Source organism: Pteropus medius, unplaced genomic scaffold (genome assembly GCF_902729225.1).
Source record: "Pteropus medius unplaced genomic scaffold, Ma_sr-lr_union100, whole genome shotgun sequence".
NCBI lineage: Eukaryota > Metazoa > Chordata > Mammalia > Chiroptera > Pteropodidae > Pteropus > Pteropus medius.
Window position 1 is genome coordinate 19,043,487 of NW_024344378.1, and position 6,461 is coordinate 19,049,947.

Consider the following 6,461-nt stretch of genomic DNA (forward strand, 5'->3'; position numbering starts at 1 on the left):
CAGGTTTCTAGCTTTTCCCATCAGGTAAGGAGACCCAGACACCCAAATACCAGCTGCAAAATTCATCTGAGGGAATGGAGAAAGAGGAGGCATCACTCTACCTCTTTTTACCCTATGTGGCTTCTCCAGGCAGCATCCAAAGGGCAGGTGGAGTCTATTCCCATCTTGGGGAGGGAGAGATTGAGAGCTGAAGAGATGGAAAATAAGGGGCTTAAGGTCTGGCCAGCTATGGAATGTCCAGCAGCACAAGTGTTCCCTGGAGCCCCTACCTTACAGTTTGTGTGTATCCTTGTGTCTGTGGTCGTCCCTTTCCTTGCTCCTCTGATCCCAGAACCTTACCCCTGCCGCAGAGTTGGCACCCTTAAGAGTTTGAGCTGGGAATCGAGAGGCTCCCTGTAAGAGACCTTTCCCATCATCCTTCCCCAAAAGCTCAGGAAGTTCTTTCTGACAATATCTAACTATATCCAACTGCCATCCAAGAAACATGAGGTGGGAGAGGGGGAGAGTCACAGTTTCAGGGATGGCTGCAGGGGTCTTGGGCCAGAACTCTACTGAGGAACAGCTCTACTGAGGAACGGCTCTACTGAGGAACCATGAAATTCCCGTAATAGGGGTGGGGGGAAGGGGGAGAGAGAGAAGAGTCATCATTTGTATCGTGAAATGGCAGTGGGAGGAAGATGGCGAATTAGGGAAGAAGAGGGATTGGCAGTCTTTAGAGGGCTTACAGAGGCCCGGGGCTGACAGAGCAAACCACTGTCCCCTTACCAGGGGCCTGTCTGGCCAGAGTTGAAAGTAACTGTCCCAGCCCTCATTAACCCCAGCAGATCCAGGCTGGTAGCAGCAGTGTTTTTATGGGAGCCACGATGCCAAATGTGCTCCCTTCCTCCTCTCTCCCCTTTCCTGCTCCCTCTCCCCAGCAGCCAACATCTTGCTTTCTTTGAGACCAGAGGATCCTGGTCAGGTGGCAGGAGCCTGTAGTGAGGGACAAGGCTGGAAGAGGGAGAAATAATCCCCCTTTTCTCCATATTTTGGCACTGCCTCAATTCCTTAGAGGAAGAGGAGAGGATGGGACTTTTTCTACCTTGGACCAGAAGCTCCTGAGGGCAAGTGTCTGGATTCCCAGCACCCTACAAAGAGACTAACCCTGAAGAAGGGGCTCATCTGCTGACTGGGGATGGGTGAGCCTATCCTTGAAGGGAACTCTTTCCTTCATGACCCATTGTGGGATTCCTGGGAAGGGGTGGCTGTGGGCTTCCCCATAGGGTAGCACCAGGAAGCTGAGGCAGCAGGAACAGAAAGAGGAAGCTGAGGCCTTGCTGGGTCCTGGAGTCCAGCTCTCTTAAACAAGAATCCCTGCCGACATGGGCATGAAGGCACTTGCGGTAAGCATGGCCTGCAAGCCATCCTGGATGTAAGCTCTGGTGGATCCTCACCCACAGCACTGCTTCCCTTCCTCTAATTCAAACCTGGCTCCATGGTCCCAAGACCCAGACCCTGCAGCCCACCCTAATCTTGGGAGACATCTCTGTTAAGGGAATGCAAAGGGGACAGTCAGCACCTAAGAGTTGATTGGGTGACAGGGCTTGATCCTGCACTGGACACAAAAGGGGAGAGACACCAGGATTTGGGCAAGAACAACAGATCTGGGAGAAGCGACCACCAGATCCAACCAGGGAGCCATGGGTCTGTGGAAGGACAGGGGAGATAAGGAGAGTGGGGGAAAGCTATAGGATTTGAGGACGGATATTTAAAAAAAAAAAAAACACAAAAACGCCTATAGCACTTGATATTCCTAAGGGGTCTCCCACCCAAGTACTAACCAAGCCCAAACCTGCTTAGCTTCCGGGATCACGCAGTTCAGGGTGGCATGGCCGTAGACAGGGCAGAGATTTGGGGGTAAGAAAATAAGGCAGATGGGAAGACACTGGGTGGGGTCCAAAAGTTCTCGGCCTCTGGCCAATTACAAGAAACTAGCCGGGGATACACACAGTCGGCCACTGCGACTGCACTCACTGACGGTGTCTCCACGTCCAACTCTTCCCTACCCGCAATAAAAATGGCTGCAGCGGGAGCCCCTCCAAAGCCCTGAGACAAATGAGTATGAATAGAAGCCCCGCCCAGTTACGGGTACTTGCCCTTCTCAAAAATGGCTACCTCGGTACTTCTAGGAGGGAACCGCTCTGGGCCCCGCCTTTGATCTCGTTGGTGGGCTGGGGAATGATAGCCGCACCGCGCGGGACAAATCTCCGGCGGCGCCCGACAGAGCAGGTGATTTCCCCTCCAGCCCCCGGCCCAGGGGTACGAGAGTCGCGGAGAGCGTTAACCCAGGGGACCTGTCCTGTGTGTTCCCCCACGGTACTCCCAGGGGCCCGCCAGACTCCCATCTCCGATTCTCGCCGTAGCCTGTGTCAAGGCACATCCCAGCTTGTTCAGGCCTCCCTGGTCCTGTGAACCCCATGGCTACAACTGCATCCCCACGCACTCGGGCCCACTATTTTGGACCCTTGCGGGTACCCCGCTAGCTTAAGAAGCTCTCGCTTCAGGGGTCGGCCATCATTGTGGTCCCACTTCCTGTGCTCCCGCCTGACTTTCGATGCGGGAATCCTTTGTACCTCTCAGTGTCCTTGGCGCCTCTAAGACCTGACTTGGGGGTCTTAGATGTCCTCTGGAACCTGCGTTATGGCACTAGGGCCCCAAGAGCCAGGCTTCATAGCGGCTGGGAGAAGCAGTGAAGACCTCTGAGCTAGACCCTCTGAGTGCCGCAGGACTTTTACACTGCTTCCCAGGACTTCTCCCACATGGCCTTCTGCTCTCCCCTTACCTTGAGCACTTCCCCACCCCGAGGGAACAGCATGGTACTTTTTCCCTCAGACTCACTTAAATTTGTCCAGAGGGTCTGTATGGAGCATCTGGAGATTCCAGGCCTGTACCTGGTCCTGGCAAGCTCAGGCCAGCTGGGGGCAGTGAAAATGGGGCAGTAGGAGTAGGCTGAGAGGAGGAAATGAATCCTGCAGAATGAGAGGCAGAGGGAAAGATGTTCTGAGTGGGGAAAATGGTGTGAACAAAAATTCTGAGGTAGGCAAGAGAGCCAGCCAGGCAGGAGAGGAGGATTTATATCATGAGAGGTGGTGCAATGGTTAACAGGGTTCTGGAGCCAGACTTCCTCAGTGTAAATCTGCCATTAACTTACTGTGACCTTGGGCAAGTTACTTAACCTATCAATGAATGCCTCCATTTCCGTTTGGGTAAAATGGGATAATATGATAATATTAGTATCTATGTTTTAGGGTTATTGTGAGAATTAGGTAAGTTAATAAAGTGTGTAGAACAATCTTTGGCACATTGTAGGTAGTCAGTAAATGCTATTATCAGAGGTATTTAAAGGAGTCATGACAGGATGACAGTCACATTTTATGGGTGCTATTAACCAATAAGTCCTGATTTGGAGGTTTCATGAAGTAATGGGGTTCTGTGGGCTACATCCAGAATGTGAAAACTCTCATGGAAACCATGTTCTTAACCTGGAGAAGGCTGGCTACTTAGGCTACAGCTTCCCCAGCTCAGGGACTTTGGAGGAGAAATGTTAGAGGAGAAGCCTCTGGGCAGGAGAGAAATGTCAGGAAAGCTAGCAGCATAGAGAAGGATGAAAGAAAAAAGTGGCAAGCTTTGAAGGCAGGGTAGAGTTTGGCAGGCCAAGAACAAGAGGAGGGAGGATGTTCCCTTAGGAGACAAGCTAGAGCAAAAGCTCAGGGGAAGAAGAAATTTGGGCGAAGTGAAGTTTCCCAATAACAACTCCCTGGTCTTCAGACCTTGGTTAGAAATCTAGAGGCATCAGACACATTTGTGAGAGCTTCATCCCTAGAAACTGAGCTTTCATGCAGCATCCATGGGCCTTTGTCCCAGCAGAAGTCGCCAAGCAACAGAGCAGCCAGGATTTGATGTAACCTAGAGCAGATGTTGGTCTCTATAGAGGGCTGAACTCTTGGGGGAGCTGCGTGACAGGATCTGGTATGCCTCATCTGGGGAGTTCTGCTCCTCCCCAGGGCCCATACTAGGGTCTGGAGCAAGAGGCAGGCATCCCCTCAGCAGGCTAGAGCTTCTCAGTCCTGCTGTCCGCAGTGACCCCTGTGCTGTCACAGCAACTCTATGATACACTCAGGGGACCAGGAAACTGATCATAGGTGGTAGGCCTGTCTCAACTCACTTAGAAGTCTTGATATCCCCCATCCTCAGAGTATCCCCTAGAATATACTCAACTAGGCAAACTGGATTTAAATCTTGACTACCACAGTCAAGCTAGGTGACTTTGGGCAAGTCATTAAACCCACTGAGCTTCCCTTTCTTCATCTGTAAAGATGGAGATAACTGTTTATTGAGCATTTACTTGAGCATCATGGGAGATACGGAATGTACATTGATGAATAAGCCAGGTGTATAGTCCCTGCCCTCAGGAAACAACTGGAAGAAACATTAAACATTGCCCAAATAGTTATTTGATTATAGCTGTGAAAGGTGCTGTTAAGTAAAGAAACAGGCAGTCTTCAATGATGGTGTAATATGGAGGGGACAGTTCGAGAGGGTCAGGGACAGCATCCCTTAAGGAAGGGAATTTTAAACTGACCTGAAGGAATTATACAAGTGAAGGAGTGGAGGTAGAATGTTGCCCAGGCAGAGGAAACAGCGCAAAGGCCCTTGCCATGAAAGAGCTTGCGTGCTGACAAACTGAAAGAAAACTGAAGTGCAAAGGAGTGATCCGGGGAGGGTGTGGTGCATGGTGAGGCTAGAGAGATGTAGGCAGGGGAAAGCCCTGACTCAAAAGGCCACAAAAAGAAACTGGACTTATCTGAAGGGACGTGGGAAGTCACTGATAGATTTTAAACAGGAAAAACACGATTTTTTGTAAAGATCACAGAACTGTGATCTTTGTGGAGAATAGGTTGTTGGGGGAAAGATTGTAGTGGGAAGAAGGGTTAGGAAGCTCTTGCAGTTAAGTGGAGATGGAACAGAGTTGAGTAGAGATGGAGGGAAGTAGATGTTTTGAGAGGTAATGGTCAGGGCTCTGTGACTGATTGGATGTGGGAAGGCAGGGAGTAGGATAATTCCCAGGCTTGTGGCAGGAACAGCTGGGTGCGTGGACATGCATTTACTGAGGACAGCCTTGGAGGAACAAAAGACTTAAGAGAATGTCAGTTTGGGACATGATAAGTCACCCACTTGGAGGTGTCAGAGTGGTAGATGTACAGGTGTGTACCTCAGAAGAGGAGACTGCATTAGAGGATTGGACATTTAGGAATTGGTGACATGGAATTGGTACATAAAGACATGGGCCCAGATGAAATCTTTCAGAGAGGGTGCAGAGTAAGGAGAGTAGAGGAGCAGTTTTGAGCCTGAGCTTTGCTGCCACATTTAAGGGCATCAAAGGACAGGAGGACAGAGAGGAGAGCCTGGGAAGAAATGGCCAGAGAGGTAGAATAGAAACAGGAGAGTGTGGTGCCTTAGAAACCAACATTGGTGCTGCTTGAAAGGGCAAATATTAGGTGAAACCATAAGAAATTGCCTTTTTCTTTTTTCTTTTTCTTTTGTAGATCAGAAACAGGCAATATTGGCAAGTTCATGAGGTTCAACTTAATTAGAACAAAACCTGAAAAAGTAACTCATGGCCTTAGCCTGAGAAATTTGGGTAGAGATGTTGGAGCAGAAGTCAGACTGAAGTTGAAGAGAAGCAGATAGAACGGAGACGAATGAAGGAATGGAATCGACAGGACTTGGTGATTGATCGAGTGTAGCAGGTGGGATTGAGAGGGAGAAATCAAGGATAATCCGCAAGTTTAAGGATTGGCAGCTGAGTGAGTGAGTGGTTGCGTCAGCTGATGAAACAGGAGGAGGTGCATATTTGGAGAGGGAATGTACACAGATTGGAAGGATATAGTGAATTTGGATGGAGTAGGTTGAATTGGAGGTGCCTCTGAGTCTTCTGAATGGAATGGAGAGCTGATATTTGGACCTATGGGTCTGGAGCCATTCATTACCACCTACGTGTTCCTGACTCCCAAATACAGACTTGGGAGTCAAACGCATGTAGGTGGGAATGAAATTAGTCAATAAGTATTTACTGATTACCTACTAAGTGCAGGCATTTTTCTAGGTGCTAGGGTTACACCAATGAATAAGAAAAAGTCCTCCCACCTTCCTCTCTCTTAGCTTACATTCTGTGGCGGAGGACAGACAATAGGCAATATACATTAAGCTATAGTAAATGCTATATAGAAAATAAAGCAGGGTAAGGGATTAGGGAGTATGGGGAGTACCTATTTTGGTAGGTTAGTCAGGGAAGGTCTCTCTGAGGAGGCAACATTTGAACAGAGCCCTGGAGGAGGTAAGGGGATGAACCATGTAGATATCTGAAGGAGATAGGAAGAACCTGGGCAAGTTTGAGGAACAGCAAAGAGGCTGGTGGGGTG

At 49.5% G+C, this 6,461-nt stretch overlaps 1 protein-coding gene across 4 annotated transcripts in view; it reads left to right on the forward strand.

The window, feature by feature from the left end:
• Positions 1-2,130: 2,130 nt before the first annotated feature.
• The window catches only part of CUEDC2 (CUE domain containing 2), a 6,984-nt gene continuing 2,653 nt past the window's right edge, over positions 2,131-6,461 (forward strand). For 2 of the 4 annotated variants that reach the window (XM_039871366.1, XM_039871371.1), the window contains exon 1: positions 2,131-2,268. The gene's annotated coding sequence lies outside the window, so the exon portion shown is untranslated. The other 2 variants (XM_039871370.1, XM_039871367.1) reach the window with 2 other exon arrangements.